General features: G+C 47.9%; 1 protein-coding gene across 2 annotated transcripts in view; it reads left to right on the top strand.

The window, feature by feature from the left end:
• Positions 1–5,359: 5,359 nt before the first annotated feature.
• PPARD (peroxisome proliferator activated receptor delta) overlaps positions 5,360–22,971 on the top strand; it is a 76,150-nt gene continuing 58,538 nt past the window's right edge. The window contains exons 1-2 of one of the 2 annotated variants that reach the window (XM_004311979.4): positions 5,360–5,499; positions 9,114–9,198. The gene's annotated coding sequence lies outside the window, so the exon portion shown is untranslated. Of the gene's footprint in view, positions 5,500–5,718; positions 6,406–9,113; positions 9,199–22,971 lie in introns of those variants that run through there. The other variant, XM_019949794.3, reaches the window with a different exon arrangement.

Below are 22,971 nucleotides of genomic sequence, written 5' to 3'. Positions count from 1 at the left end.
AGATCCTTGAGGGCAGGGAAATATTTTCTTCAACTTATGTCCCCGGTGCCTAGAACAATGCTCTGCTCTTAGTAGGCATGCAGCAAATGTTTGTTGAATGAATTCATGAATGAATAAATTTTAATATGAATGACTGGGTGTCACTCAGCTTAAAAGTGATGAAGCAGTTGGGATTCCCACTCAATACCATTCCTTTATTCAACAAATTTTTTTTTTTTTTTTTGGCTGCACAGTATGTGGATCCTATTTCCCTGACCAGAGATTAAACCCGTGCCCAAAGTGGAAGCAGGGAGTCTTAACAACTGGACCACCAGGGAAGTCCTATTTAACAAATTATTTATTAAGCTTTTATTATAAGCCAGGTATGGGGCTAGGTGCTGGCTATATGGCACAGAACAAAATGAACAGAATCCCTGCCCTCCTGAAGCTTATATGTTATCTGGTATCAAAATTCATGTCTTTTGCAAGTACACCAAACTCTATAGCAATGAACTTCACTACAGTCTATTTAAAGTGTCTTGAAGCTGCCAGGATAACATGATGCATATTTCAGGGATGGAAAGTAAGGTTCAAATTCTAAGTGTGGCAGGAATTCAGAAAAAACCAAGTGTTAGGTGTGAGGTGGGATTTGATAGGCCCTTAAAGACTTTTTTTTTTTGGCCATACGGCTTGCAGGATCCTAGTTCCCCAACCAGGGATTGAACTCGGGGCCCTGGCAGGGATAGCACTGAGTCCAAACCACTGGACCGACAGGGAATTCCCTTATTAAAAAGGAAGGAGAGTAGAGAACATGGGAACAATGCAAGTATTGATAGAAAGAAGCATAGCACGTTTATGGGCACAAGAAGTCTGGATTCTGGATATTGAATGGGAAGATCAAGGGTTCTCTAATTGGAGTGGGGTATCTCTAAGGTATGAGGAGTTTTAAGAAAATCAATTCACAGATCCTCAACTTCCAAGTGTTCTCTTTACCAAAGCTGCTTTCTTCCTTCACAGTTCCACCTCCTCTACTTGCAGTGGCAAGCAAGGTTCACCACTCACCCATCCAGTATCTTTTAGGAGTGGACAATCCAGAGGGGTCAAATTCCTGAAACACTAAACATAGCAACGATTCGAAATGCTAGTGTAGGACTGTGGGTGCTGAGAAAGTGAATGGCTCAAAAGTCAGACAAAAAATTCCTTTCGTTTTCAAGTCAGCAGGTTTCCAAATCTTTGCTTTCAAAACTTGGAAGGAGGGGCTTCGCTGGTGGCTCAGTGGTTACGAATCTGTCTGCCAATGCAGGGTCACAGGTGCGAGCCCTGGTCCGGGAAGATCCCACATGCCGCGGAGCAACTAAGCCCGTGCACCACAACTACTCAGCCTGTGCTCTAGAGCCCGTGAGCGCCCACGTGCCTAGAGCCCATGCTCCGTGACAAGAGAAGGCACCGCAATGAGAAGCCCACACACCGCAAGGAAGAGTAGCCCCCGCTCACCGCAACTAGAGAAAGTCCGCGCGCAGCAACGAAGACCCAACGCAGCCAAAAATAAATAAAAATTTTTTAAAAAATGAAGTATAATTAATTTACAATGTTGTATTACTTTCAGGTGTACAGCAAAGTGATTCAGTTATATATATTCTTTTTCAGATTATTTTCCATTATAGGTTATTACAAGATATTGAATATAGTTCCCTGTGCTATACAGTAGGTTTATCTATTTGTTCATGTATTTTTTAAATACATTTATTTATTTATTTTTATTTATTTATCTTTGGCTGCACTGGGTCTTCGTTGCTGTCCGTGGGGTTTCTCTAGCTGCGGCGAGCAGGGGCTAGTGTTTGTTGCGGTGCGTGGGCTTCTCATTGCGGTGTCTTCTCTTGTTGCGGAGCACAGGCTCTAGGCATGTGGGCTTCAGTAGTTGCAGCACGCAGGCTCAGTAGTTGTGGTGCTCGGGCTTAGCTGCTCCGCGGCACGTGGGATCTTCCCGGACCAGGGCTCACACCCATGTCCCCTGCATTGGCAGGTGGATTCTTAACCACTGCGCCACCAGGGAAGCCCTGTTCATGTATTTTTAAGATGGATGATGGTGAACATCAAATCTCTATGGGTTCTGAGTCTTAGTCAATACATTTAAAAGGGTAATATAGTAGTTTTATATTAAAATATTAATGTTTATAAAATAGTAGAAATTACATCCATACTCTGCAACTACTAAGTTTTAAACTAATATGAAATATATTAGATGTCACCTTAAAAATGTACAAGGAGCTGCATTAGTTCTTATATATTCTTTTAGGGGTAGCGGGGCAAAAATTTTGAGGACTACTAACTATGAGGTAGAATGAGGCCTGATTAGAGACATTCTTGGAAGCCAGGTAGTGTTTAAACTTGAGGTGGCAAGCCAATTCCTAAGTCTTGGTTTCCTCATCTGTAAATGGGGTCCATTCCAGGCTTTTTAACATTCTATGATGGGACACAGGAGGTATTGCTGGTTGCAGTGTGACAGTGAAAGGAAGCTCACCCTGAATCCACATCAGGACTGGCATGAGAAGCTGTCGGTCTGGTGGGACATTATCGGGTGCAGAAGAAGATATTTTGCCATCTTTTTTTTTTTTTTTTTTGCGGTACGCGGGCCTGTCACTGCTGTGGCCTCTCCTGTTGCGGAGCACAGGCTCCGGACGCGCAGGCTCAGTGGCCATGGCTCATGGGCCCAGCCGCTCCACGGCATGTGGGATCTTCCCGGATCGGGACACAAACCCGCGTCCCCTGCATCGGCAGGTGGACTCTCAACCACTACACCACCAGGGAAGCCCTGCAGTCTTTTAATTCCAGGGTTATAAAAGAACTCCTTTGTCCTTACAAACATCCTGGACAAAGGAGAGTGTATCCAGTCTCTGATACCTTCATAGATCCCTATAAGCTCTGGGGGCCATGTGGAAAATACAGCCACTGTGGCCCCAGGTCACCCGTGAGGGTTGGGGAGGTTGGGCAACTGGCTGGAATGCAAGTGGTTTGTTGCAAACTGTTGCCAGGATATGCAAGGCGCCTCTTCCTCAAGACCAGTGTCTATCCAGGCCAAAGAGGTGCCAGCTGAAAGTTGCCTCTCTGGCCCCTGCTGTAGGTGAGAGGGTGAGGAAGAGGAACGCTGAGGAGGCCGTTCTCAGGAGGCTAAGGAGGCCTCCACCTGCTGGCTGGAGCTTGAAATGGCTGTGGAGGAGACCGGATCTAATTCAAAGCTGGTCTAGCCTTATTCTACACCGTAAGTTATTGTTCAGTTACACTGTAATTGGGCATCCGAGCAGGTTTTGGTAGCTGAGCTCTCTGGCTGGTCTGAAAAGGGTTGCAGAGGCTTGGCAGGGACCAACTTTTCCCACTGTGAGCTGTGCCTGTGGGCAAATCTAGTCAAAATGAAGATTTGGGGAAGCTGTGTTAGTCTGTTTTAGATTCAAGTAATAGAAACTAACTGATTTAAGTTTAAAATATATGTATAGGGCTTCCCTGGTGGCGCAGTGGTTGGGAGTCCGGCTGCCGATGCAGGGGACACGGGTTCGTGCCCGGCCCGGGAAGATCCCACATGCCGCGGAGCGGCTAGGCCCGTGAGCCATGGCCACTGAGCCTGCGCGTCCAGAGCCTGTGCTCCGCAATGGGAGAGGCCACAGAAGTGAGAGGCCCGCGTACCGCAAAAATAAAAATAAAATAAAATATATGTACATATTTTTATATATCCGTTTAATATGAAAATGAAATGAGCTGAAAAATGTAGTATTTTAACAGTGCTCCCAGAATTTCTTTTAGGGAAGGAGCTGTCTTTATTAGGGGAAATGAGACTTTTAGGGAGGAGAAAGTGAAATCTCTAGGGCATGAGTGTTGGCAGGAACTCTAGCAATGAAGAGATGTGCCTGGAAAGCGGGAAGGATTTGTTTTCTCTCTGGAGAGAATGGGATAGAGGAGAGAATGGTGGGGCAGGGAGGAGAGGTAGTAATTTGGGAAAAGACCAGGCTCTAAGGAGTGAACAGCCAGTCAGAAAACCTCAACGCCGCCAGTGCAGAAAGGACTTTAAAAAAATGTCAGCTGTGTGAGTTTAAACTGTTTGCAATGCATCACGTGACCCTTCCCCAGGGCCCAGAGCATCATAACATCTATACCCATGAATGTTTTGTGTGGGAAGAAGTGTGGGCAGTCCTCAGGAAGGGCTGAGTTTCATCTCTACATTTCTGAACTGTGTGACTGCGACAGCCTGGCAGAAGCTGGAGCCTGGAGGCAGAGAGATTTAGGAGAATATAAATCCCTGAGAAATTCGCAGAAATCTTAGGGATGGCTTTGGCTTCCACAACCCATTTTTTCTTCCATCTCAAAGGCAAGGAGGTTGACATCTGAATTACAAAAGTACTGCGCCGGGAATTTCCTGTCGGCCCAGTGGTTAGGACTCTGCCACTGCAGGGGTTATGGTCCCTGGTAGGGGAATTAAGATCCCCACATGCTGCAGCAAAAAAAAAAAAAGTACTGCACATTCATTTCAAAAAGTAGAAAAAAAAGAAGCAGAAAGAAAAAAAAAAGCACTCGTAGTTCTACTATCCAGATATCTAGGAGTGTAGGAGAGGGGGAGAGGTAATCTTTATTTTAAAGATGATGGAAAGGAGGAAGTTACCCATTGATCATACACCAATACCCATTGATCAAGTTTTGTTCATTGCCAGATGGCAAACCCATCTTCTTCTCCCATACTGCCCTCCAGCTGCTGGGTACCTTTTTATGGTATATCTGAAGGTTGGAATAACACGTCTCCTCCAGGTCCTAAAGACCTGGGTTAAGAAGCGAGAACAGAATTTTCTACAACAGTAAGGAGGGTGCTCCCCATTTAGGTGGGCAAGTGTATTAGATAAATAGGAAGATAGGTAAGAAATCCAGAACCATAAATTTCTAGTTGCAGAAGCCTCTTGAGGGAGCAAGGCCCTTTTGTGAAAATTACAGGGAGCACAGTCTTTTCCAGTGGAATTTGGATATCCAGGTTCTAACCTCAGCATTGCTTCTCACTGCAAGTCACGCACCTTTTCTGGGACAGTGTCTTCACTGGAAGTTTGAGGAGACTGTACGAGATGATCTCTAAGTTCCCTTCCAGCTTTAAATTCTCTTTTGTGATACTTGCCAGACTTGCTTTACTGGCCCTGGAGCTTCCTCCCCAGCTCCTCCTTGAGCTGCTGCGCCCTCGTCCCGCACCAGAGGACGCTGCAGGCGGGCCCGGGTCAGCGTGCTGGTGGGCGGAGTGGCAGAATCAGGGGCGACTCTAGGAGGCGCGGTGATTGGCCGCGACCGGGGCGGAAGGGGGCGTGGAGAGGGGAGGGGAGGAGCTGCGCGGTGACGTCACTCTTGTGGGGCGGGGCCAGGAGGCGCAGCGTGTGACGCCGCGGCCGCCGCGGCCGCCGCGGATCTGGGGATTAATGGGAAAAGTTTTGGCAGGAGCCGAAGGATCCTACGGAGCCTGCGGGACGGCGGCGGTGGCGCGGAGGGCAGCCAGAACAGGTCAGTCCGGGTCCGGGGAAGCGGGTAGGCAAGCAGCGGAGGGAAGCAGCGGGCCCGGGCTGAGGCGGGCAACGCGGCTGGGGCGGAAGGCCCGGCGGGGAGTGGAGTGGGGAGAGTCGCAGGGGTCGGCTGACGGAGCGGCTGCCGCTTCCTGTCGCTCTGGCCCGGGCGGGTCGCGGTCGTCCGTTGCTCTCCTGGCACCCCGCCCCGCTTCTCCTGCTCCCCCAGCCTTTGGACGCCTATCAATATTTGAGCCCGAACCACAGGCCTCCCCCCAACCCCCAGACTCTGTGCCCCCTTTTGGGCCTCGTGTCTCCGTCTCCTCCCACTTCTGTGTTCTGAGAGCCCCATCCCAGGCTCTAGGTCCTCTCCCACTACCCACCCTTGTCTCTGATCTCTTCTTTCATATCTTCTCTGGTGTCCTCAAATTCATTGCCCTCTCTACCCAGGGTCTCCTTGGAGATCTTCTCTGTCCCCCTCGTTATCCTTGTCTCCTGTCTTCGTCCTCCCAACCTTGACCTGTGTCTTCTCTCTCTTTTCCCATCCCTGTTCTCTCCTTCCCGCGTTGCCTGGCCCCTCTCAGTATCACGCCCCCCCATCTTCCTCGCGGTGTTACCGGGCTTTTTCAGCCCGTGCCTGCAATCCCTGTCTACCTAAGCCCCTCCTACCCAGGTTCCCCCCAGAAGCCCTGTTTTTGCCCCACTCTCTGATTTCTTTCCAATCAGCCATGCCCTCTGCATTCCTGTCATCCACCTCCCCTTCCTTCCCAGTTCCTTGCCTCTGCTTCTGGGAGAAGCATTAGCTGCAGACACTACTTTGCTTTCCCATGACCCGCAGTTGAGATACCTGTGGAGTGGGCGTGTGGGTGTTCAGCCCCTGATTGAAGTAAGGCGCTGAATGTCTGAGGTAAATAGCAGGTAATGTTTGTGTGGGAGAATTTACTGGGGTGTTGCATCAGGGATAATGTCCAATTTGTAGACCATTCTTCCAATCTCAGCTTTCGTACTTCCCCTTTATGGGTCTGTTGACTTCCAGGAACCTTTGAGGAGAGATCAGCCGCTGAATTGGGTGTATGCCAGGGATAGCTGGAGGCCTCATCCAACTCTTTTCCCCTTCCAGGAAACAGGGCTTTGTGGCTTTACACTCTGGATATACTGTACACCTTTAAACCATGATACCTCAGCCTATCTCTGCCCTGATTCCCACCCTCTACCCTATGCCCTATCTCAGAGAGCTAAGAGAAGTCTCCAGAATCTATGCCCCAGAGAATGCCTGTGGTCCTCAACCTTTTCCTCCGTACTGGCTCCAGAACATTTTTTTTCCTGTTTGAGTTTTTAAATAGATTGCCAGCCTGATAGCCCTGGGGCTGGCAGGTAGCTGTCCCTTTTAGTTATTGGTGACTCGAACCACCTGCTGATTTTTCCCTCACGCATCTCTGAATGTGTCTGGGGCTTCTGATGTCGATAACTGAGCAGGTTCTCTTGAAGGTTCTTCTCCCTCTGTTTTCCTTGGGAGCTTCATTTCCTGTGGCTCTAAGAGAGAGAGGCTGACACTGAAGTCCTGTTCCCTTTGCCCAGGCGTAGCCAGTCAGTATCTGCCTGGACAGGTTGTGGGGCTGCATTAGGAAGATGGTGTCAGGAACTTGAGTTGCTTCCAGTCACAGAGATCATCCTCTTTGTGGCTAGAGAACCCACCACCTTCACGGTGCTTCTGGATCTTTAACCTTCTTGCCAGACTGAAAGTTCTTTACAGATGCGTTCAATTTGAGCTCCTTTATTTGGCGTTGGTCCCCTAGAGAGATCTTCAGGAAATAACATATCCTATATTTCTGCCCTATCTGATTTTGGAGGATTCTGAAAGCGTGACCCACTCTCAGTTCAGAAATGAAGGCCTGTTGTTTCACCGGGCTCCAGGTTTCTAGGTCTCCTCTTTTGAGGATCGTGCTCTCTGTCTTTGAGCCAGAATTGGACAGAATTGGCAGCCTTCAGGAACTGTGGTGGAGAGCCAACTGAAACAACCAGACCAGACTTTACAGTTTTGGAACCCTCTTGTGCACAGACCCTTTTCTGTGAAAGGAGTAGGGTCGTGGATGGCTGAGCCAGTGCCCTCTCCACTAACCCTTTGAGTCCTCTCCCAAGCAGCACTTGGGCGGTGGGGGGAATAGGGCAGACTGGACCAAAAGGGGTTCCTTGTTCCAATGGAAAACATCCCTTTGGGGCTTTAATGGGTCATTCTGATGAAGTTGGGGTTGTGTATTTGGTGGTGATTTAGTCCAGCCTGTGGCTCCCCAGGACTTTACCTGACTCTTTGGAGCCGTTTGCTACTCCTCTGTCTGCTTACCCATTGATAGCGCTCTCTACTGAGGCAGCAGGTGAGAAGGGCTTGAGAGGATGTCAGGCCCAGGCCTTGGAGAGCAGCTTGTTCACCAGAAGCTCTGGCCAGATAGCTTCTTGCAGTTTGTCCACCGCGTCATCTTCCATGTGGGTAGTCATGATCATCAATTACCAAGTGCCCATTCGGTGACGTTGGCAGAGCTTGGGTCAGCCTGCCTCTCTTTTTCAAAGGGGTGGGCAGACAGGCCCCTGACATTATCCTACAGATGGTGTAGCCCATTAAGTCCTTAGTTTAACGAACCGCTCGTTTGTTTGGCTGCCTTTCTCCTTGCTTTCCTCCTCCTTTGGTGTGTGCCTCCACCCACTCAGGAAGAATTGCCCTCACTCAGCCTTCCAGCCTCACCTGTGGTCCCTCAGACCCCATCCCCCAGGGCCTGGTGAGAGGACAGCCATTGTCGGGCACTGGCCTGGGAAGCTGGTAGGCCTCTTCCTTGGATAGAATGCAGATGTCCTGGCTGTTGTGCAAGCTGTCCTCAGGGCCCATGGCTCCTGGCATGTCCTGGGATGGCGCAGCTTCTCTCCGGAGGGGCTGGCCCTGTCGCTTCTAAAGGCTTCAGCTGTAGTCTGTCACCAAATACAGAGGCCCACCTCTTAGGGTGTTACCTGCGGACTGGGAAGCTAAACTACAGGCCCTCCTCTGTGCCTTTGGATCCAGAGCGAGGAGCCACTTGCAGCTGAGTTCTGTGGTGTCAGGAGAGCTAGGCACTTGCTTGAGCCTGGCAGGGAGGAAATGGCCCCTTGTATCAGGTTTCAGATATGTGGGTCTTCTTCCTTGGCATATGGTTCTTGGCCTTCACAGCTCAGAGGCTGGTGATTAGGGTGTGACTCCAGTGCCGTCTCTACTGGGCTTTGGTCAAAGAATTAAGCATGACTCAGGGCGTCTGCATTTAGGAGCTGCCACCTGTGGGGGGGTGTTGGGCTCCGGCTTCTTCTTCACCTTGCCAGCTCTTCCTGCCCCATGCTGATAGAATCAGCAAAGCCGGTGTCTGCTTACTTGGAAGTAAGCAGACTACTTCCAGGGTTGGGAAATATTTGCTGACTCAGGCTCAGAATCACAACATCTGGGGCGGTGGGGGGAGCGGGGGTGAGGGACAGAGGAGGAGCCAGCTTGCCTTAGGAGCACTCTCTGAGCCCTGATGTTTAATTATAATGTATCAGAGCTGCTTTTCTGACCCCTGGTGCCTCTCAGCTAAAGATGTTGGCTTTCTTTCTATCCCGCAGCGTTGCATGGTGTTTTGGGGTATGCACGTGGTACTCACGCAGTGGCTTCTGTTCACCGACAGATGAGGACAGATGCACCAAAGAGGTAATCCCATTTTCCTTACCCAGGGGCCTCTGACAGCTGATGGACACATCTCAGATGAAATGGTTTCACTAGCGCTGAGTCCCAGATCCCAGGAGCCTGTCACTGCATCTGGTACTTGCACATAGTGGGAACTTATTAAATAATTATTGATTCTATGGCTTATGTGGTTTTTTTTGAGGAGCATTAAGATTTTCACCTTTACACCCACTGAAACATAGACTCCACAAGGGCGGGGACTTATTTTGTGTCCTGTTGTGTCTAGGACAGTGTCTGGCACAGAGGAGATGCTAAGTATTTGTTGAATGAATAAATGTACAGGGGCTTCCCTGGTGGCGCAGTGGTTGAGAGTCCGCCTGCCGATGCAGGGGACACAGGTTCGTGCCCCGGTCCGGGAAGATCCCACATGCCGCGGAGTGGCTGGGCCTGTGAGCCATGGCCGCTGAGCCTGCGCGTCCAGAGCCTGTGCTCCGCAGCAGGAGAGGCCACAGCAGTGAGAGGCCCGCGTACCGCAAAATAAAAAAAAATAAAAAATAAAGAAAGAAATGTACAGACTTTCTTCTCTGCCCATATTATTTGGGTGCCAGGCCACAAAGATAGTGTCCATCTTTTTCTTTCATTTAAATAACAAATGTTTTGGGGTGCCTGCTATGTGCCAGGTACATTACTAGGCACTTGGAAAATGATGACAGTGAAAAACCAGATTCTGTCCCTGTCTCATGGGTCTGTAGTTTGGTGGCATGTATGAGAGAGTGCTGGGCATGATACACGGAATTGTTTCTTCCATCTCTGCTGGGATATCGGGTCCTCACGAGAGTCAGAACAATGCTCTGTGCTTTGCATTGCTGTTTCCCTGTTTGCTCTCAGGATGCCTGGCAGGTTTTGTAAACTCTCGGAAGGGGAGCTCCAGGGAATTTGATGTTCGTTGTCCCAACTATCTGGGAAGCCAGGCCATGGTGGGGTCCCTGCTGGGGGCCAGGGGAAACGTGGGGCTCCTCTCTGATTTGTTTTAGTCTCTGAAGCTCAGTGGTTCTACTAGCTGTTTATGGGCTTCACTTCCCTTTCTCTGCCTTTAACACCCCGTGAGTTTTCCTGTTGCCAAACAGGGTGCTGAGCCCATGTGTCTGTCAGTCTGCAGGGGTCGGGTTGTTTGTGGATCTTGCAGGAAGGCCTGAGGCGGGGGCCCCTCCTGTTCTGAAACCCATACCAAGTTCTTTCCTCTGAAGGAAATGTGAAGGCGGAAGAAGGAGGGTTTGGGAGGCTTCTGAGGTTCTCTGAGAGGAGACGAGAGAGAAGTTCTCCCTGAGTAGGGAGAGCTGCTGCATGGACTCGATTCGCTTTGTCGTTTGTTTGAGCAGCAGCTAGCCACAGTGGCACCTATTGTCCATGTCCAGGGTCAGTTGTCCTGTCCATCCCTTAGCTTTGAGCTCCCAGCCCCAGCTAGAAGTTTTCTTTCTTAGTTTCCACTGGCAAAGATGAGGCTGTAGCTTTATCAGATTTTTTCAGTGTTAATCTCAAAAAACTGGTGTTGTCATCTTAGTCTTTCCCATCTGAGGCACTTTTGTGGGCCAGGTGCTGTGACAGATGGTTTCAGACGTAGTCCTTGGCTGTCCCCATGGCCCAAGTGAGTGAAACCTAGTTGGTGAGAGAAGATATATGCACAGAAATATTTTTTAGACATTAGAGACTCAGTGGGTACTAAAAGCATGGTGCTGTACAAGGATACTCATTTATAGGAGCAAGTCATCCCTGAGGATTGGCTTTGTTCCTGAAGAAACTGGGTGTCAGATTGGCCACCTTGAAAGAAAGCCCGTTTATTTTGAAGTCAACTTTATGCTCTTAAAAACTGTTAAGGGGGCTTCCCTGGAGGCACAGTGGTTAAGCATCCGCCTGCCAATGCAGGGGACACGGGTTCAAGCCCTGGTCCGGGAAGATGCCACATGCCACGGAGCAGCAAAGCGGGTGTGCCACAACTACTGAGCCTGTGCTCTAGAGCCCGAGAGCCACAACTACTGAGCCCGCACGCCTAAAGCCCATGTTCTGCAACAAGAGAAGCCACTGCAATGAGAAGCCCGCTCACCGCAACAAAGAGTAACCCCCGCTCACCGCAAGTAGAGAAAGCCCGCACGCAGCAACGAAGACCCAACGCAGCCAAAAATAAAAAAATTTGTTTAAAAAAACTATTAAACAAAAAAATTGTTAAGGACCTCAAGAACTTTTGTTTACTGTATTAGAAATTAAAACTGAGGCAGTTTTAAAAATTACAAATTTATGAATTCATTTGATATAATAATAAATCCATTACATTTATCATAAATGACATTTTTAATGAAAAATAGCTATTTTCCAAAACAAAAATGTTGAGAGGAGTGACATTGTTTTACATTTTTGCTAATGTCTGGTTTAATAGAAGAGAACTGGATTCTCATAACTGTTTCTGTGTTCAGTCTCTTTTTTTTTTTTTTTTTTTTTTTTTTTTTTTGCGGTACATGGGCCTCTCACTGTCGTGGCCTCTCCCGTTGCGGAGCACAGGCTCCGGACGCGCAGGCTCAGCGGCCATGGCTCACGGGCCCAGCCGCTCCGCGGCATGTGGGATCTTCCCAGACTGGGGCACGAACCCGTGTCCCCTGCATCAGCAGGCGGACTCTCAACCACTGCACCACCAGGGAAACCCTGTGTTCAGTCTCTTTAAGTACATTGTTTTAGCTGAAGGATATGAAGAAAATCTGGCTGCACACAGATATGTAATTGAGAAGGAGAGGGATATTTTAGTAGCTTTTGCAGATAATTGTGGATATTTTTCTTTGTTACTATACCAAAACTGGATGAGTGGTAGTTTCTTAAAGGTTAGTTGGAATGTGGACTCTGAAATCTTATCAACAAACTTTTCATACTTTGTGACATTATAATCCATTGGCCCATCTGGCACTTTGAATGGATCTTTTACTTTGAATTGGTCATTGGGAAATAATTGGTTTACTGAGTTATATAGATCTAAATGTTGACATGCTTCATTTTACAATGTCAGTAAATCATACTAAGACCACTGCTCTCATCAGAAAAGCCTTCAAGTACTGGGAAGCTGTGAAGCTCACAACGGTGGATACAAGTTTTCCATAATTTGAATTTTCTCTTGAAAGCTTGCTTTTTATTGTTTGTAACATACTGTCAGTTTCTTTTCTTGAAGTGACAGTCTCACTTCATTCATTTCCAAGAGAAAGTTTGTCAAATACCCAATATAAATAATCATAATTAATTTGTCTATTATTCTTTTCTTTCAAGTAAAAAAGGTGTTTCATGAAAAAAATGGCTAGTTTAGCTTGCAACTCAAACAATTGCACAATTGCTTTTTCTTGAAACAATCATGGAACTCCTGTTTGTTTTGTTACATAGGATATTTAAAAGACATGTACTCCGGGGACTTCCTTGGTGGTCCAGTGGTTAAGACTCTGGGCTTCCACTGCAGGGGGCACAGGTTTAATCCCTGGTTGGAAAACTAAGATCCCACATGCTGTGTGGCGTGGCCTGCAAAAAATAAATAAATAAAATAAAAATAAAAGACATGTATTCAAGGGTCATGATTTAATAAAGTTAGTTTTTATTGGCTCATCTAGGACATCCTTTGTTTTTTTTTTTTTTCTTCTGTACGCGGGCCTCTCACTGCTGTGGCCTCTCCCGTTGCGGAGCACAGGCTCCAGACACACAGGCTCAGCGGCCATGGCTCACGGGCCCAGCCGCTCCGGGGCATGTGGGATCTTCCCGGACCAGGGCACGAACCCATGTCCCCTGCATCAGCAGGCGGACTCTCAACCACTGCGCCACCAGGGAAGCCCCTAGGACATTCTTAAGTGGAATTGGCACTTTATTATTTTTAATGATTCTGTGGGTTGACTGGGCTCAGCTGGGCAGTTCTCACTTGGGGTCTTTCATGTTGCTGTAGTCAAGTAGAGGCCAGGGCAGGAGTCATCTGAAGGCTCAGCTGGGCTGGTTGTCCACACTGGCTCCCTCACATGGCTGGCACTGATGCTGGCTGTTGACTAGGGTACCCTACATGTGGCCTCTCCATGTGCCTTGTGCCTCTCACAGCATGGCAGCTGTTCTGAGCAGAAATATCCCAAGAGTGAGTGTATTGAGAGATCCAGGCATAAATAGCAAGGTTTCTTATGGCCTAATCTTGGAAGTCACACAATGTCACTTTGTGTTTTCTTGGTCATAGGACCGGCTCAGATTCAGGAGAGGGCTACATAAGGGTATGAACAACAAGAGGCATGGTTCACTGGGAGGGAGAGAGGCCTCCTTGGAGACCAGCTACTACTTCTTTTTAGCATCCCTTACGTGAGGTAACCTGGCCTGTATATGAATACTTCCAGGAGAAAAGTGTTTTCTCACAATTTCCATTCCTAGAAACCACTGTTAGGAAATTCCTAGTAGGTTGATAGAAGCCATTTAATGCCAGGTGAGGGAATTTATACTCTGTGTTCCTTGGGCAGTGGGTAGCCGTTGATGGTTTTAGAGCAAGGAGTGATTATGTTAATAGTGCAAAAAGGTGGATTAAATGGAGAAAGAATGAAGGTAGAGAGGTTAGGTAGGAGATTACTGCAGTAGTCTAAGTATGAGGAAATTCTTCCTCGTATTTAATCTGAGTTCCTCTGGTTGCTGTTAAAATTAATTGATTTTGAACTGTCAGCCATACTGATTAAGTACCCAGAGCATGGGTGGAGTAACACACACACGCACGCACACACGCGTTATTTAGGGATGCTGATACACCAGAGGGCTCACAAAAATAAAAGGGCTCACAAAAATTAAAAGGCAACTAAATTTAGGTTTTATTGTCAAGACACATTAAAAAGTCAATCATAATTTATCAAATAAAAAGTAGGAAAAATAAAGCTTCTTGTAACACCACTGGCAGTGTTTCAAAAACACTTCAGTTTCAGTATCATAGACCATGAGGAAGTGAGGAGAAGAGTGAGAAGAAAGAGGGGGACAAATGAAAGGATGGTGGGGAGAGGGATAAAGAGGAGGAAAGAAGGGGATCGAGGGGGAAAACAGCAAAAAGAGTGATGGAGGATGAGGCTGGAGGAGCCGCTTGAGACCCAACAAAGCCTCTGCTCTCCGCGGGTCTCCAGCCTTAGCGTGGGGCTGGCTGCTTCTGCGGTTCCCGGGGCCCTGGCTGCCAGGTTTAAGCACCTCGTCCTCCTGCCTTGTCTCTGTGACTCTTCTCTGTCTGAAAAGATGCCTGGGGAAGCGCAGGAGCTGCGTTGGTGTTGGGCAGACCTGGGTGTGACTCTTAGCGCTCAGTGAGTGGGGTCATGACTTAGAGATCTAGGCACCTCGGTAAGTGCTGGTTTCATGGAGCCGAGGCTCTGGGGGTGCTGAGCTCAGGAGGAAGTGCCTTCCTGCACTGGTTCCCTCCCTGGTTGACACCGGGCCATGGCACTGGAAGCCCAGCCTAAGCACGGGAGTCTTCATCTGCTGCTCGACAGTTCCTGGGGTTCCAGGCAGTGCGTTGCCCTTCTTTTTCTTTCAAGCCCCATCTGCAAAGCCTGACTTCTCCCGGGCCTTGGCGTCATCTCTGCAGCTCTCCCGAGACCATTACTGAATTATCCACAGCTCATAGCCACTCAGCTTCGAAAGAGTTCTCCCATGGGGAGGGTCCTGAAGGGAGAGGCTCCCAGGTGTTATGGGGAAACGACCTCATGTTTAAGTTCATTTCTATATTATTATATTGATAGGTACCTAAAAACAGATTTTCATTTCTTTCATTTGTGATCTGCTGTAACTCTTTGATCCTCGTCACTGCTTTTGGCACTTCCCTCATCCAAGAATTGTGACCTCAGCGGCGTGGAGTTTCTTGGTCACCGCTCTAATGGAAGTACAAGCCAGCTTTGCTCTCCCGGTGGCAGCAGGAGCCAGGCAGGCTGCCCTGCAGACACAGTCGTCTGCAGGCCCACTCGCCTGATAAACAGGCTGTCCTTGAACTTGCCAGAACCCAGAGATTACTGATCATTCCTTTTTCCAAACAAGCACGCAACCCAGATGGGTTCTCAGAACCCTCCACCCCAGGCAGGTCTCATGGGAAAAAGCTTACCTGCCATCCCTGAACCCGAGCTTGTTCGTCTGACCCACACCATTTCTTTGCAGCTTCCCCTCCTTAAAAGCCTTCAGGACAGTCCAGAGATCCTGCTGGGTTCCCCTTGACCCTCAGCATGTGCATCCTGGGATGAATTTCTGAGTGGTCCATTGGGGACATCAGGTTGGAGAAGAGAAAACTACCCTTCTCTTCTAAGGAGGCCCTCCAAGGACCAAAATGCTCAGTTGCACGAAAATAACTCCCCACTCCCTAGTTACAGCTAAAGAAAGACTCTGGCCCAGGACCTTGCCGAGACTCCCGATCTGACTCTTCTTTCCAATGGACCACAGGTCTGAACTGTGTTTCTCCCAAACTCTTGGTGCCTGTCTTTCGTGGTGGTGGACTGGGTAGTGGCCCCCAAAGATATCCAGGCCATAATCCCTGGACCCTGTGGATGCTGCCTTGTATGGCAAAATGGACTTTGCAGATGCAACTAAGTTAAGGAACTTGAGGTGGGGAGATTATCCTGGATTATCCTAGTGGGCCCTAAGTGCAATCACAATTGTCCTTTGAAGAGGGAGGCAAAGGGAGATCTGATACAGAAGAAGGCAGAGTGGCTACTGCAGCAAGGTCTGCTGGCTCTGAAGATGGGGGAAGAGGCCAAGGAATGCAAGGAATGCAGCTCTGTACGCTGGAAAAGGCAAGGATACAAGTGCTCCCCTAGAACCTCTGGAGGAAGTGCGGCCCTGCCAATACCTTGATTTTGGTCCAGTGAAACTAATTTTGGATTTTTGACCTTCAGAATTCTAAGAGGATAAGTGTTTTGTTTTAAGCCACTAAGTTTGTGGTAATTTGTTACAGTGGCAACAGGAAACTACTACAGGGGTCATCCATCTCCAAGCACAGGGGGTGACTTGGCTGATCCTTGTTCTTATTTTAAGGTAGTCTTAGAGCATCCTTTTCATGGCAGTTGGAGATTCTAGGTCCAGACTTTCTTCAAACTAATATTTAAGACAATATGCTCTCTGGGGGAACCTTTTTGGGAGTTCTTGGGAGCAAAAGAGAAGGCCTCAGATAGCATCTGCTCCTTGCTTTTGGAGCTCCCCCACACCTTCACTCAGATGGTAATAGTTTCTTTCAGATTGTTGAGGATCCAGGATTAGCTTAAATCTGACTCCATCTTTCTCTCCACTCTCCTTCCTTCCATTCATTCAGTGGGTATTTATTGGGTACCTCCTACATGCTAGGCTCTGTTCTAGGCACTAGGGATGTAGGAATGAACAAAGCAGATAAACAGATCTCCTGCTCTCATGGTAGTTGTGCTGGGGAAGGGGGAGGGAGCCAGAATTAAGTAAATAGCATGTCAGATGGTGAGAAATGCTGTATGGAAAAATAAAGTAGGAAAGAGGTCGTGGCAGTTTTATTTATTTATAAAAATTTTTATTTAGTTATTTACTTTTGGCCGTGTTGGGTCTTCATTGCTGCGCGCAGGCTTTCTCTAGTTGTGGTGAATGGGGGCTGCGCTTCGTTGCGGTGCGCGGACTTCTCATTGCGGTGGCTTCTCTTGTTGTGGCTCACAGGCTCTAGGCATGCGGGCTTCAGTAGTTGTGGCGCACAGGCTTAGTTGCTCCGCGGCTCGTGGCATCTTCCTGGACCCGGGCTTGAACCCGTGTCCCCTACATTGGCAGGCGGGTTCTTAACCACTGTGCCACCAGGGAAGTCCAGTGGCAGCTTTAAATAGAGGGCTTGAGGAAGGCCTAGCTGAGAAGGTTATATTTGAGCTGAAAGAGGAGAGTGAGCCACGTGTGGGAAGAATCTTAAGAGGCAGAGGGAAAGCAAGTGCAAAGGCCCTGAGGCAGGAACATGGCTGGTGGGTTGGAGGAAGAGTCAGGAAGTCAGGTGGCTGGAGCAGTGAGGGAGGAAGAGAATGGGAGATGAGGTCAGAAACACGATTGGGGGCCAGATCGCCATTGACCCTGAAATACTGTAAAATCTCTCTACATGGCCCATCCTTCCTTCTTCCCTCCCTCCCTTGCTTCCTTTCTTCCTTCCTTCCTTCCCCTCTCCCTCCTTCCCTCCCTCCTCTCACCACCTTTCTGCCTTTATGTTTGTGTTCATCAGTTCCTTTCTGTAGAATGTTTATCACATGGTACCTATGGGGTATCAGCAGATAAACATAGGCAGCTTAAAACATTAGAAGAGGGGAAAAAAAGCACCCTCCTTTTTCTGATAATAAAAGCAGTTCCACTGTCAGTGCAGGTATGGAGCTGTGTGCCTAGAAAGACAGCTCTGGGGTGGTTTCTGGGGGTCCTCACTTCCCTCCCCCTCCTCCTCAGCCCCATGAGGATCTCAAGGCCTCAAGGCTGCCCCCGCCCCCCACCCACCGTCTACCCAGTGTGGAGCCCACCGTTGGCCACCTAGAATGCTTTCTTAACAGCCCCCTCGTCTCCCTGCCCTTCCCTGCCCGGAGCAGCACGACAGCCTGGCTTCATCCCTACACTCAGCCAGGTGCCTGGGGGCTGCCCGAGAAAGGAGGAGCACGTGAACCGGTGCCCCTGCACGTTTATGGCCATCACCTAGGCTCCCAGCATTCATAACCCCCCCCACGTCCCTGAGCCACTGATTCTCTCGTTCCTGGGAGTGGCCATTCCAAACCTCAGGACTCTTCCTCTTCTAGGTCCTCACAGTGTGGCTGGGATTTCTAAGAAACAGATTCCAAAAGGTCAAGTAAGTCCAGCTTGAAAAGTCACTCTCCCTGGATAGTGACCCCATGACAGTTCAGGTGCTCTGGCAAGCTTCCAAAATGACACTTTGTCAGCTTCACTGTCATCTAGGGGCCAGGTACAGATTGTCTCCATGGATTAAATCCTCCATGCCTGTGTCTCCGATTTTATAGTTCGTCCTAGGTGACTCTGTCCAGAGCTTGTTTTAAATAATGGCACCAAATAGATTGTCATTGAAAACATGAAAAATCTTTGGTAATAAACAAAAGGACCAATAATAATTTCGATCTCCCAAGTGAAAATCACTAGGTAAATAAATCCCCAAACTGCAGACTGCATCCAATCAACACTGTATTAATCTAGCCCTGCTTATATTCTATTATAGTGTGATTCCTGTGACTTCTTTTTGGCCTCTTAACACCCCAGTGTATTTACAGCACCTACTTACAGTTTGCCTTTCATAATCCTTGCAGTGTGTCACCTTTTAGAAAAATATTTTGTCTGTTTTCTAGCCCATTCCCTGATCCAGGTAGCATGTCTGCACTCAGGCCCAGGCCTGCCTCTGTCCCCGGCAAGCCTAGGGTGGCCTCGTCCTCTGCACTACCAGGACCCTGTGTTTTGGACTCACTTTTCTATCTCCAGCCTGGCACCATGTAGATAACCACGGAGTACCTCTCACGAGCTGGTTCCAGCTCTCCCAGGGCTTCTGCCCATGTGCTGCTTCCTCTCTGCGGACTGAAGCCTGAACCTTGCCTTCCTTTCTGCTTCCTGCTTCCGTCTTGAGAAACAACCAGTCCATCCATCCTATGTTCTCTATGAGTCAGAGACCTTGCTGAGTCACAGGGTAGCAGCCTGCCTTTCACGGTCACGTCCTCAGTCCTGAGGGGTGTTCATTAGCCACCATCAAAGTTCTCCCTAGAAACTGGCTCCTTGAGGGGCAAGTACCTTACGCAGAGAGGCTCACCAAGCGCTTGTTGGATGGAAGGGTGGCTAGATGGCCAGCCTAAGTGACCCTCTTCCCACAGAGTGGCCCTGGCACTAGCCTACCCCAGAGCCGTCTGGGAAGTTGTTTCATGGGGAGCAGTCAGAAAGCTGATGTGTTCCCTCTAGGACCCCTTCCCCAGTTGTTGCCCCTCCCTTTGGTTGAGGCTCAGTGGAGACAACTGAGATTTTTGGCTTTGGCAGTTTTTCTCAATTGCCTCCTCCTCCGTGCTTCCTCCACTGGGGGTCTAGTAAGGCTCCCTTCTCACACTTCTCTCTTGCTTGGCACCTGCCATGGTATATTATGGTGGAGTTACTGCCTGCATGCTAGCTTCCGACATTGGACTGTGGCTTCTTCAGGAGCTGGGCTCACCTGTATCTAATCCCCTTTCCATTCCCCAGCAGAAGTCAGTAGACACCAGTAGCTGAGTAGAATATGGCTCTCATGTGTTGAATGCACTGTGCTAATCACTTTACATGCATCACTGTTTAATCCACACACCCTGAGAGGTAGGAATCATAGTACCCCTTCCACAGATGAGAATGCTAAGGCTCAGACTGGTTAGGAAAGTTGCCTGAAGCTGCACAGCTAATACGTGACAGAGCTAAGATTTGAACCCAGGTGAGTGAAGCCCGCTTCTTTGATCGCCATATAGCAGGGCCTCCCCACAAAGGGGTGGCTAGCCGAATCCAGTTCTTCCAGCTTCCAAAGTACCTGCCTGACTGGCCAGACTAACGTTGGCTTCAGAGAACACTCCCTGCTTTCAAGCACAGCGGAGTCTCTTGTTGGCCACTGGGCAGAAGCAAAGTGTTGGCAGGCTTTGGGACCTCCTGCAGAGCCTCATTCCAGGTCAGCGGGCAGAGGAGGCCCTGAGCATGACTGTGCTTAGTGGCTCCCTGGATCTGCTCCAAGGCAGTGAGCAAACCCCCTAGAACCGTAAGAAATAACCAGCCAACTGGTGGGCCAGGCATGTAGGGTGAGAGGGACTTGTAGAAGCAGAAAACAATCACTGCTCCAAGTGATTAATCAGCCCGCTTCCAGCCTGGTGAAGGGAGAGGAGAAAGAGAAGATGGCCCAGGTGTGCACATATGGAGAGAAGGGGGGAAGGGAAATTGCCTTTATTCAGATTCTCCCTTGGGCCAGGCGTTACCCCATGGAGGAGCTCACTTGCCCTCACACCAGCCTGCAAGATGTGGGTATTGAATGAGGAGGTATAGGATCAGAGTTGAACAGTTTGCTCAAGTCACACAACTGACAAATGATGGAGCTGGGGTTGAGCCCTTCGGAGCCCTTGTTCTTCTCAACTCAGTGACTGTGCTCTCCCTGCTCATGTCCCCTTAGCCTGGGCTTTCCAGGCATGTACGAATGGGTGCAAGTAGGCATCCTCAGGCTGTGAGCAGAGGCAGTAGGAAAGTCGGGGCTCTTGGCACCTGTCCTGTTCAGACAGGCCCTACCTAGACCAGCAGGACTTACTGGGCTGAAACCAGCAGTGGCATTACTTTTTTCTCCTTTCTTGTACCTTGTCATCCCTGCGTTATTTTTGGAGAGCTGTATTTATTTCTGCTCCCACTTCCTCACTGGAGGCAGGGGTTGGGGTGCAGAGAAGGTATTGGGAATCAGAAGAGGTAAGCATAAGGGACATCTCAGTGGGGGCCTTGCCTGGGCTCTGGGGGTGGTTAGGGCCTCTCCTCCGCCCAGCTGTAGGCGCAGGGGCCCTGTGTCAGGATTGTGGAGACCTGGGAAACTCTCTTTTCTGGGATGTGGATCTGGCGCTTGAGCACAAGAATTTCCCTGTGTGTGATTTTTAATTTATTTTAAAATGTTTTAATTATATAAATAATAGTTATTCATTATAGACAGTTGGAAAATACAGATAAGCCCTGAGAAGAAAATAAGTCATACGCCCAAGCACCTGAGGTCAATTAATCCACGACAAAGGAGGGAAGAATGTACAGTGGAGCAGAGACAATCTCTTCAACAAGCAGTGTTGGGAAAACCGGACAGCCACATGTAAAACAATGAGATTAGAACATTCACTCACACCATATACAAAAATAAACTCAAAATGGTTTAAGGACCTAAATGTAAGACCTGAAATCATAAAACTTATAGAAGAGAACATAGGCAGAATATACTTTGACATCAATCATACCAGTATGTTTTTGGAATAGTCTCCTAAGACAAAAAAAAATAATAATAAAAGCAAGAATAAACAAACAGGGCCTAATTAAACAGCAGAGGAAACCATCAACAAAATGAAAATATAACCTATGGAATGGGAGAAAATATTTGCAAATGATATGACTGACAAGGGTTAATACCCAGAATATATAAACAGCACATACACCTCAATATCAAAAAACAAACAACCCAATCAAAAAATGGGCAGAAGACCTGAATAGACATTTTTCTAAAGAAGACATACAGATGGCTAACAGGCACATGAGAAGATGCTCAACATCGCTGATTATTAGAGAAATGCAAATCAAACTACAATGAGATGTCACCTCACGCCTGTCAGAATGGCTGTCATTAAAAAGTCTACAAATAACAAATGTTGGAGAGGAGGTGGAGAAAAGGGAATCTTCCTGCACTGTTGGTGGGAGTGTAAATTGGTGCAGCCACTGTGGAAAACAGTATGGAGGTTCTTCAAAAAACTAAAAATAGAACTACCACATGATCCAGCAATTCCACTCCTGAGAATATATCCAGAAAAGACAAAAGCACTAATTCAAAAAGATACATGCACCTCAATATTCATAGCAGCATTGTTTACAATAGCCAAAACATGGAAGTGCCCATCAACAGAGACATAAGTGCCCATCAGCAGACAAATGGATTAAGAAGAATGGTATACATTTACAATGGAATATTACCCAGCCATAAAAAAGAATGAAATTCTTCCATTTGGAGCAATGCGGATGGACCTAGAGAATCTTATACTTCGTGAAATAAGTCAGACAGAGAAAGACAGATACTGTGGGACATAACTTATGTTTGGAATCTGAAAAATAATACAAATGAATGTATATGCAGAACAGAAACAGACTCACAGGCACAGAAGACAAATTTGTAGTTACCAAATGGAAGAAGGAAGGGAGGAAGGACAAATTAGGGGTATGGGACTAAAAGATACAAACTACTGTGTATAAAATAGATAAGCAACAAGGGTATATTGTATAGCATGGGGAATTATAGCCATTATCTTGTAATAAATTATAATGGAATATAATCTGTAAAAATACTGAATCACTGTGCTGTACACACGAAACTAGTATAATATTGTAAATCAGCTATACTTCAATTAAAAAAATAAATTTTAAAAGTCATACATAGGGAATTCCCTGGCAGTCCAGTGGTTAGGACTCGGCGCTTTCACTGCCATGGCATGGGCTCAATCCCTGGTCGGGAGACTAAGATCCTGCAAGCCACGTGGCATGGCCAAAAAAAAAAATCATACGTAATCAATGCCATCTATAAGCGACTGCTATAAATTTTAATCTGTGTTCATTCATTCATTTATCTATCAATTAATTGATTATTATTTTTGGGTGAAGAATGTGGATAACGATCTCACAGCCAAGGACTGTGTTCTTTTAGATTTTAGTATGACTGTGTATACCTATTCTTTTTTCTTTCAAAAATGGTTATTTTTTAGTTTTGTGATCTGCCTGTCCCATTTTTCAGGTGGTTTCATTATGTCTCTGTTTACTCTCTGACCTTCCTTGCCTTTTGTGAGTGAGCAAAGAAAGGCATTTTGCCCAAAGGGAGGCATTTGGGAAGAGCCATCTGGTTATTTCTTGGTGTAGTTGCTTAAAGCGTGGACGGCAGAGAGGTGCATGAAGTGTGTGTCTGCCTCTCCCCATCCATGTTTCTCGCTACCTATCTTCCATCTGCTCTTCCTACCCACCCCTCTGCCTTTTTTTTCCTTCCATACAAACCCAGGAAAGGATACTGCCTCCAGTCTGAAGGTTTCTTTTCATGGCTTTTAGAGA

Source organism: Tursiops truncatus, chromosome 10 (assembly GCF_011762595.2).
Source record: "Tursiops truncatus isolate mTurTru1 chromosome 10, mTurTru1.mat.Y, whole genome shotgun sequence".
Taxonomy (NCBI): domain Eukaryota; kingdom Metazoa; phylum Chordata; class Mammalia; order Artiodactyla; family Delphinidae; genus Tursiops; species Tursiops truncatus.
Note: the sequence above shows the minus strand (reverse complement) of the source record. Positions and strands in the feature narration are given on the sequence as shown.